This window comes from Pinus tabuliformis, chromosome 3_1, assembly GCF_031772625.1.
Source record: "Pinus tabuliformis cultivar Carrire ecotype Pingquan chromosome 3_1, CPIR1, whole genome shotgun sequence".
Lineage (NCBI taxonomy): Eukaryota > Viridiplantae > Streptophyta > Pinopsida > Pinales > Pinaceae > Pinus > Pinus tabuliformis.
In genome coordinates this window covers 894674928-894685796 of record NC_142301.1, presented here as the reverse complement: position 1 = coordinate 894685796, position 10869 = coordinate 894674928, and the positions used below count along the sequence as shown (strand labels likewise).

At 39.7% G+C, this 10869-nt stretch overlaps 1 pseudogene; it reads left to right on the top strand.

The window, feature by feature from the left end:
* The first annotated feature begins 8225 nt into the window (after positions 1 to 8225).
* LOC149190509 (eukaryotic initiation factor 4A-6 pseudogene) lies at positions 8226 to 8708 on the top strand (annotated as a pseudogene).
* Positions 8709 to 10869: the final 2161 nt, after the last annotated feature.

The window sequence follows — 10869 nt, the reverse complement described above, 5'->3', positions numbered from 1 at the left end:
GCATTGGAGCAATGGTTGGAGATGTGATCCCATAGCTGCAGTCTATAGGATGCGACAACCAAGACCAAAGTCCCTAATAGGCAAAGGAGAGGCATGGTGATTGGTCCCATCTAAGGAGAAGCCATCTCAAGTCGGGCCCTACCTGAGAAGATGACCTAGAGAGACCCATTAGTGGTGATGTAGCCTAGGAAAGGGGCAAGCAAAAGAAACAGAGAGAGAGGATATAGGAGAAAGGGTTCATTAGTAAAAGTATGAATGGGGGTGCTATTAATTTTTTGAGAAACCCTCAACATATAAGGCCTAGGTTTCTCTCACAATGGTCCCTCCCAAAAACAGAGCATCACTCAACTTGGTAGAGCATATTACTTATGGAAACCTTACGAGGCTAGTATAATCCACGAGTCACTAGAGAAAGTTAGTACTAGAAGGAAAGGATTTCTTATTAGTGAGGACCCCTCACGCGGCAAGCCTCGGCCCACTGCCCACTGCCTCAGGCACGTCTTCAAACTTCAAAGTGTCAAACTCACTGCAACTGCAAGTGCAAAGTTGCAAACGCAAAGTCGCAAACTGAACTCCACAAATGGCACAGCCGCACAAAAAAAAGCTCAGCTGACAATGTGTGCCAAAACGCTAGCCAGCAATGGTTTATAAAAAATAATTTCGCGGGAACAATTGCTAAAAGGCGGTATGCGGCCCCTGGTTATCCTCTAAAACCGTCAACAAAACCATCTAAGGAAAACCGTCGAACCTGAACAAATTCGTTGAAGTTCGCGATTAAGTTCGATCAGGTTCGTTAGGTTCGTTTAGGTTCGATAAAATTCGTTCAGGTTCGAATTCGCCTTTAGGTTCGAATTTCAGGTTCGGCGAACCTGAACGAACCTGAAATTTTTTTTACAGGTTCGGCGAATTTCGAACCTGAAGCTTCAGGTTCGCCGAACCCTGTGACTCTGGCTTCAAGAAGGCCCCATACAAGATCAGACACTTCACAAAAGAAGGTTCAAGCTCTTTCAGATCCTGAAAGGCTATTTTCTAAGAGGGTTGGAAGGTCTAAGATTCCAATTACACCAATTCCTACATTGTCTGCATCAGGTAGCAATTCACTTGAACATTCATCTGATAAAGAGTCATCTTTTTCATCATCTTCATTTTAGGAACCTAGCTGTCAAGACCAATCTTTTGAGTCTGTTACTTTTCATTTACCTGCTGTAATTATTCAACCTCAACCAATAACCACATTACCTCCTTTGCACATTCCATTTACCTCTCAATCAAGTTCCACATCTGTTGGTAATCAAAGTTCAGTAAACATGGCAGCACTTGCATTCTTAGTGAATAGGTATGCACCTCTTCAACTACCACAACCTTTCAATCAAATGCCACAAGATTACCTTAAAACTCTTCCATGTTTTTCAGGAGAAGATGAACAGACAGCAGAGAATCATGTAGTAGTATTTTGTAATTTTGCAGAAAGCCTAAATGTTGAACATTTAGATGTTGTTCTAAGAATCTTTGTTCAGTCCTTGGATGGAAAAGCAAGGAAATGGTTCAAAGGACTTCCCTATAATACCATTCCTTCTTGGGAAGAGATGGAGCGTGTGTTTATTCAGAGATGGGGAGAAAAAAGAGACCATGGGTATTCATTAACAGAGTTTAATGCCATAAAGAAGAAGTCTGATGAAACTGTGGCCGAATTTGTCAAAAGATTTAACAAATTGTACAATAGTCTCCCAGCAGAGATTAAGCCTCCTCCTGCTGGTGCAAAAATAACTTTTGCAGGGGCTTTTGAATCAAATTTTGGATTCACATTAAGGGAAAGAAGAGCTCCAACCCTTGATCAAATCCAAACAGATGCTTTAGAGATAGAAGCGAATCTGGTGGCTGCAGGAAAAGCACCAGAAACACAGCCTACCCAAGACAAGGGAAAGGCAAAGATAGAATCCTCTCAAAGTCAATCATTGGAGGATATGTGTAATGTAATTAAAACTATGTCAGATAAGTTAAATAGGTTAGAGTTAGAGAATAAGAACTCTCAGAGACAAACACAGTATAATAAGAACTTTAATCTCGAATTCAAAAGACAACCTTTGCAAATCTTGCAAAAGGAAAGAAAAGATCAAAATCAAATTCAAGCACCATTATATATAGAAGCAGATCCTGGTGAAGAACAACCTGAAGATCAAATTTCTACATTATATGCAGTTGATGAAGATGAACTTGGCATTGAAGGAGAAGAGTATGTGTATGATGAAGCAGATGCTATTCATGATGAAAATGAAATTGATGAATATTGGAAAAAATTCTCTGATTCTATGCAGGCTGAACTACATAAAAAATATGACCTTAGATCTAGGAAAAGACCAAGAAATCAAGAAAATAAAAGTGAGCAGCAAGTTTCAACTTCTTCACCAAAGGCGACTCCACAAGAATCTCAGCCTGCAAAACAAGTAAATAAAGGAAAGCAGCAGCAAAATGCAAATGGCAAGACACAGATACTTCGAGGTGAGTCTTCTCAAGATCAAACTGGAAAAATTCCTTTGGAGAAACTTGTTTCAATTCCTCAAATAATTCCAGTCATGAAGAAAGGTGAAGATGAGAATGAAAAGACTGCTAAATAGGGTCACTTGTTTAGTCTTACCAAGGAGTTGGAAAAGGTAAGAATACAAGTTCCCCTTACAGAATTGGCAAAAACACCTACTTATCAAAAGGAGATTGTCGAGTTTATTAATTTAAAAGAAAATAAGAGTGACACTGTAAATCTGTAGGAAGATAAACCAGTAGTGGTTTTTGGTCCACATGTAGAGGAAGTAGATTCTTCAATACCTCCTTGTTATATTTCTCTATTGGTTCATGATTTCCTCCTACATAATTGTATGTTTGATTCGGGAGCTTCACATAATCTTATGCCTCTGTCAGTGATGAAGCAACTAAATCTACGAGTGACCAAACCTTTCAGGGATTTGTATTCTTTTGATTCAAACAAGGTCACTTGTCTGGGGGTTATTAAGGATCTGGCAGTGTCACTAGCCCAAATTCCAGCTAGAAGCTTGGTCATGGATGTTGTAGTAGTAGATATTCCTGCTAGATTTGGAATGCTTCTATCTAGGTCCTGGGGGGCTAAATTGGGAGGTGTTTTGAAACTAGATTTTACATATGATGTTATACCGATTTTTGGTGGGGAGGAGAGGACATTGTACAGAGAAACTAGGTTTGTAAAGACAATTACAAAAAACGGAGCAAGCAATTCACTTGTATATAGTCAGGAGAATGATGACTTTGCTTGTTTCACACTGCATGAGAATGTAGAGCTGGCTGAAGATAATCAGAAGCAACTTGCTTCAGCCAATGTAATTACAGAGCTGCAAACGGAAAAAGTGTGGAGATGTTTCTTTGATGGAGCTTATTCCAAGGAAGGAACAAGTGTTGGTTTTCCTCTAGTTGCACCTGGTGGTAATATGTTCCCTTTTTCTTTCAAATTAGAGTTCGAGGAAACTAACAATGTGGCAGAATATGAGTCCTTGATTATTGCTCTACAAACAGCCAAACAGAGGGGAGTCAAGTCAATTTCTGCTTTTGGAGATTCGGAGCTAATTATTAAGCAGATAAAAGATCACTGCCAAACAAAGCATCCTAGGCTCCGGGCATACAAAAATGAGGTATGGGATTTGATTGAAAACTTCTTTGAAGCTTTTAACATTCAATTCATTCCAAGAGATGAGAATAGATTGGCAGCTTTATTGGTTGTGGCTGCTAGCACTTTCAAGCCTCCTATTAATCCAAGACTAAGATATGAGGTAGAAATGAGACACAGACCTTTTGTTCCTGATAACGTTAAGAACTGGCAAGTTTTTTAAGATGACCAGCAGATTAAGGAGTTTTTGACTATGGTTGAAGAGTTCCAGGGCACAGAAATTGATCAGGACGAAGAAGAGACAACAAAAATTGCAGGAGCCAGTGGTTTAAAAGATTCAATAGCAAATCAGAAGATCTTTCAATTGAAAGATAATATTCTGCCAAAGGGACTTGTTCCTCTTGAAAGGCTTTTTAATTCCAATGATGTAGCTATGGACTCAAGGAAAATCTCACAGGATGAACATATTCAGGATCATAACATTGGAACTCAGGAGAATCCCAGGTTAGGCAAATTATACGCTGGAGTTTCACCTAATTTTCAAGAAAGATATATTAAACTTTTCAAGAATTATGTTAATGTCTTTGCATGGTCCTATGAAGATCTCAAAACCTATGATGTAAATAGTATTCAGCATAAGATTCCTTTGAAGGAGGGGTTAAACCCTACAAACAGAAGCTTAGAGAGATAAATCCTCTGCTTCTACCATCAATTGAAAAGGAGGTCAAGAAGTTTCTTGATGCCAAAATCATAGTCCCACTCAAGTATTCTGATTGGGTGGCTAATCTAGTATCTGTGAGAAGGAAAAATGGAGAAATAAGGTTGTGTGTGGACTTCAGAAATTTCAACAGGGCTTCTTTGAAAGATAACTATTCATTGCCTAAGATGGATCATGTGCTGCAAAAGGTAACAAGATCTTTTAAAATGTCAATGCTAGATGGATTTTCTGGTTATAACCAGCTGGCTGTGGATATGGAGGATCAGAAGAAAACAACGTTCACAACCCCCTGGGGAACATTTATGTATGCCAGAATTCCTTTCGGATTGATGAATGCAAGTGCTACATTTCAAAGGGCTATTAACATTGCTTTTGTTGGAGATAAGTTTGTAGTAATATATTTGGATAATATTACTGTTTTCTCAAAGTTTGATGAAGAACATTTGGATCATTTGAAGAGGACTTTTGATAAATGTCGAAGATTTGGACTTTCCTTAAATCCCAAGAAATCCATTTTTTCTCTGGAAGAAGGAAAACTATTGGGACACATTGTTTCCAGAGGAGTGAAGATAGATCCTGTTAAACACACACATGGCAAAGGCAAGTAGGAAAGATAATCAGGAGAGCTCATTTTTTATTAACAAGTGATATAAATTTATAGTACATTGTATGACCCTTGGATTCATATTCCAAGTGGTATCTTGGACTCCTTTCGTTGTTCAGCTTTCACACTAACCCTTAGAGGATTAGGTGTCCAACATTCCCCCCCTTAATCCGAAGGTTTATGTATGAGTCCAAGAAGAGAGCTGTAATACAAAATGTGCAAAAATTCATGGCAGCACTATGCTGAATGTGCTCTCTGAAATGTTGGTATAAAGGGTGGTGGTTTAAGGATGACCACCAACACTGGAATGCCTAGTGCAATTCCTAGAACTCTTCCAAAATTGGCAAGAAGCTGAAGTCTTCTGCTAGAGGAAGTGCTCCTGATGTTTTGAAGAGGGAAACCTTCAACCATGAAAGGGAGGTCTCACCCTGCATAAAAGGGAGAACTTCAACCTAAAAAGGGAAGTCTCAACCTGTAATGGTTTAAGGATGACCAACAACTCTGGAATGCTTAATGCAATTCCTAGAACTCTTCCGAAACTGGCAAGAAGCTGAAGTCTTCTGCTAGAGTAAGTGTCCCCAATTTTGTTCCTGGAATTCTTTCGAAACTGGCAAGAAGCTGAAGTCTTCTGCTAGAGGAACTGTCCCAGATTACCAACTGAGGCATGGTCACGAGCATCTTTGTCTCTGGCTACGACTCTGAATCTGGTATGCAGGTTGTGGCTCGCTTGATGTGGCTTTGAAGCTTGTATATGACCATCATTTCCCCCCCTGTCAAATACAAGGTGAGATGATAGAGAAAAATCAACTGCAAGACTGTTCAATACTCTAGAACAAGTTCTGACATGTGACTGGAATATCTTCTTGGTTGTTGATGCCCATTGCCAAGAAGCGATCCATCCAAGATGAATCTTTGTTATTGCAGGACATTTGTTTCTGAAGCATCTGTGTGAAGAATGGGTGGTTTTATGACAGTGCTTACATGGATGAAGATCAAAACAGTGATCTTTCAAATGGCCAACTCGGTCACAGTGTTGGCATTTCACAATCTGTTGCTGTGGAAGAGGGGCAGAATCTGGAACAATTGGAGGTGAACTGTCATGAGGAGCAGGTGAACTGTCATGAATGAATCCAGCACTTTGAAATTGGACTGGTTTGGAGTAGTCTGGAATATGAAAGGGCACGTCCTTGTCATATCCAAGACCAGTTCTGTGCTTGTTGTGGACAAGCTGTTCCCAAGGTCTGATGATGGGCTTGGGAAGTGCAAACTGAATTTTTGCATCTTCATGTAACCTTGCTGCTTTATGGGAGTCTATTTCAATCTTCTGAACAAAAACAGGTTCAGAATGAGTCCTCTGTTTTAATTCTTCTTGCTGTAGCTAAGATTCGAGCTGCAAAAAATCAATTTTCTCTTGTGCATTTTGTAGACAGACCTGAATGTCTGTGAGAGAAACTTTGCTGACTTTTAATGTATCATGAGTAGTAGACAATATCAGAGTTTTGAGGAACTCTAATACTTCATTGATTCTAGCCATTTTTTTTCTTCAATGTCAGAATTACACCTTAAAAAAACTGATCACAACTACTACTCAATGCAGAAAAGTAATACCCACTCACAGTTCACAACAATATCCTTTATAAATGTGCAACAAATGATAAGTGTGCAACCAGCAAGCACCAATTACAATCCATTACATAAAAATAAGAGTTTACTCATGACCAGCACTATGTTTTGACAATACAACCGACTAAACTTTTGTCCACAAAAGACTACTTTTATTTGTCAAAACAATCATTGCCTTTATACAACCCACCAAACTCTTATGCAGCAGTCGAAGTAACATGGAATCAATGCATATATATGTAGAAAAAAACTATAATGAGTTTTAAATACAATGCCACAACTAGGGCAACAGCAACTGCAAACTTGCTTGGATCCTTCAAATACTCCTTCACTTTCTTGACCAGTGGAAAAGAATAGTCAAGTTCAATAGCGACTACTAATACATTCTTGTAACCATTGATGATAGCATGTGGAACAACTGCAATTGTGGGATAACAGATTGCTAGAGAAAGAGCTGTACATAATCTCATAAACTGCAAAGTTGAAAGCACATAAGAAGCGCCTTACATTTGCTACTTTTGAAATGGCAGATGATGAAGTGCTTACCCTCAAAACCCTGGGGTGAAACTTTGTTACAAGTTTTTCCAAAACAAGTGCTTACAATATCATCAATTTCTTCATATAAAATAAGCAAGACTGCAGTGAATGGCAGCCCTAAAAAAAACACGCAAAAACTTAGCACATTTAGGAGGACATCTCTGTTAGCCCTTACAGGAAATAATCATCTTTTCTCCACGAAATGAAACTATTGATCTTCAGTTCAGCAGTGAGCAATGAAACAATACTCATATATACACCACGGCCTCATGGGTTTCACATAACCAACACATCCTCTTCTGAAATAGTGACCACATTCAGAAAATTCATGCAATCGCTGGGGAGCTCCAGTTCCAGTTCCAGCCCAATGCTTGTAGAGAAGTCACAGCAGTCTATTGGAGAGGAAGAGATTCTGCACTTACCTGAGCCAATAAGCATTGGAGGTAGCTTAAAACAATCCTCCTCAAGCAAGGAATCTGTTGTTGTTCATGGTCATCTTGCTGCTGCTTTACCCATGATCAAGTCCAGTGAAACTGCAGAAAGCTCCGAAAGGGAATCATCATCCAGTATTAGAGATCGAATTGAAACCTCAAAGCAAAAGAAATCCCTGCCCAAATGGACCATGAAGGTAGATGCAATTAGTACTGAAGCAGGGCATGATGTACCGCCAGACGATGGCCATACATGGCGAAAATATGGGCAAAAAGATATTCTAGGCTCTCAACATCCTCGAAGCTATTACAGATGCACGCATAAGTATGATATGGGTTGCCAGGCTAAGAAGCGAGTACAGCGATATGACGATTCTCCACGCTTTGAAATCACATATATAGGCTTTCACGTCTGCCAAATCAAACCTCGTCTTCTAGAGCTTCAGAATTCTTATCGAAACCCTGAGATCAGCCCTATTGCGCACAGGATTCCCGACAATTCTTTCGTCTTTGGTTCTGCCAGCAATACTCAACCTTAACCATTCAATGCATTCAAATTACTTGCATTGTATTGTTGCACGCTCATCACAAAACCAGGTTATCACAGGTTCATAGGATGGGACAGTTTGCTCCCAATCCGCTGGTGTTCATGTTGTTGTGGGGACGCCAGGTAGGGTCTATGACATGCTGCGGCGTCGTGCCTTGCGTCCTGATTCAATCAAAATGTTTGTTCTCGATGAAGTAAATGAAATGCTATCACGTGGGTTTAAGGACCAGATATATGATATCTTTCAATTGCTACCTTCAAATCTCCAAGTTGGTGTTTTCTCGGCTACCATGCCTCCTGAAGCTTTGGAGATTACTAGGAAGTTCATGAATAATCCAGTCAAGATTCTTGTCAAAAGAGATGAGCTTACCCTGGAGGGTATCAAACAGTTCTATTTCAATGTAGAACGTGAGGACTGGAAGCTTGATACACTGTGTGACTTATACGAAACTTTGGCAATCACACAGAGTGTGATTTTTATCAATACCAGAAGAAAGGTAGATATGCTCACAGATCAAATGCGAGCTCGGGAACTGAGACCAGGATACATCAGGAACGCCACCCAATCCTTGAACCAAATTAGATCCTCTTCCCATTTGGAGTGCACCCTCAATGCCTAAATTTATGATACCACCAACAGAACCTTTATGATAATCGGCAGCAACTCTGTAATTCGTATATTTCTGGCAACCCTTACAAGGTAGACAACGAACATGGGATGTGAATGAATAAATAAAGGAATAAATGAGTAGAAGCGATGGACAATGTACCGAGAGGCGCAGCATTTTTTTTTTGGTCAAAGTTGGATATTGTTTTAATAATGAATCGCAGTGTTCATTTGCCACAAACAATGTGCGATTTCGTCTTAGCGCCTGTTGAACCGACCTGAACGCGTTCGGTGCAAGACTTGCAAAGCCAACTTTTGCTCCGACTGAGAAGACCAGTTAATTTTGATCTTGCGTACAACGTGGATGGGGGACAGCGTATGGAAAGTATGGCAACGTTCATATGGCAATGTTATGGGGAAGGGAACGTGCTGCAAACAAAGAGAGCAATGGAACATTGCTACCAGGTGAGAGATAGCAAAACACTGCATATGGGAACGCAACAACCCAGTTTTGAACGCCCGGAGAATAGCAAGACAATCCAGTCTTCAACGCTTTTCGAAATAATTGGAGAGGGCGGTTTTCGAAATAATAGGAGCAATATCACCAAATATGCACTTATCGCACCATACTACCATGTCAGTGATGTCAGTTCTGCAATATGGGCAAAACATAAGTAGAATAGGAAAATAGGCAGAAAAGGGAGTTACAAGGGCAGGAATGCTAAAAATAGGGCTGGAGAAATGACAGAGGTTGCAGCTAGAATTTAGCTGAGAAAATATTCATGAAATGCATAAGTGGTGGTAGAAATGCCCTGCAAATAAAGGCCATAAAACAAATGTCTTAAAGTAATTATGCAGGGCAGGAATACGCCTGCTCTGATACCATGTTAAAAACACACATGGCAAAGACAAGTAGGAAAGATAATCAGGAGAGCGCATTTTTATTAACAAGTGATATACATTTATAGTACATTGTATGACCCTTGGATTCATATTCCAAGTGGTCTCTTGGACTCCTTTCGTTGTTCAGCTTCCACACTAACCCTTAGAGGATTAAGTGTCCAACGGATCCAGCCAGAGAACAAGCTGTGAAGAAAATACCATTGCCCAAGAGTAAAAAGGATATTCAAAAGTTTCTGGGAAAGATAAACTTCCTAAGAAGATTTGTATCCAACTATGCAGAAATTTTAAAAGAAATTACTAATATGCTAAAAAAAGAGAATGAAGTGAGTTGGACCTGTTAGCGATTGAGATTTCACCCTAGGCTGAGGAAGGTAAACCTTCAAGGCAACATCAAACCATTTCACCTCATAGCTAGCCCTACGGGGTATGAGAAGGCTCTCTCTCTGGTCTATCTCGGTGAAATCTTCAATGGAATGAGATGACCAATCAAAGGTAACACTGATATTAGGCTAGTAAACTGATTATAAAGGTTGATTAAAAGTTTCTGGGGTTTTTGGTGGCAATTGGAGGGAGTGCAATTCAAGGTGCGGGGATTGAGCTCAGTTTTTGCAGGTGGGTCTTTGGGGCAAGGTAGGAGTTTGTGTTGATGCCTTTAGCTGAGATGGATGATCAAGGAAGAAAAAAGAGAAGCTAAAGAGGGCAAACAATGACTTTGAATCCTCTCTAGACAGTGGAAAACATAAACATTAAACAAACTTGAAAGCTGAGCATGGCAAGCATGAATTCAAACTTTATCACTTCATTTGTTTAATAAGCTGCAGTAAAGAAAGAGATGGAACACATAAACACACTTACAATTACAATAAGAGAACACACCATCAACACAAGAGTCCACAAGAATCCCAATGGTGTCTGCAAAACCCTGGTCTTCCCTTTCCTCAAATTGCAGGGATACAAGTAAAATATACAATAGGAGCTTCTCCCTCAAGAGTCCAACCTCTCCAACCCTGAAAATGATTGAAAAAATACATAATATAGGCAAGCCAACCTCTTCCCTTGCCTCTAGGGGTCGAGCTCATCCTTCTAGGAGCTGTTTCAACCAATTCTAAATTGAGCCCTAAAACCTAGGCAGTCAAAACACATTGCCTCTAAAACTTAGGAAACCTATCCATGCATTAAATTTTTACCATTTACATTCAAGAATCTTCTAGAAGTGATCAAGGAGAGTAAAATTATCTTAGAGCCATGAAAGTTACATAAAAATCCATGAT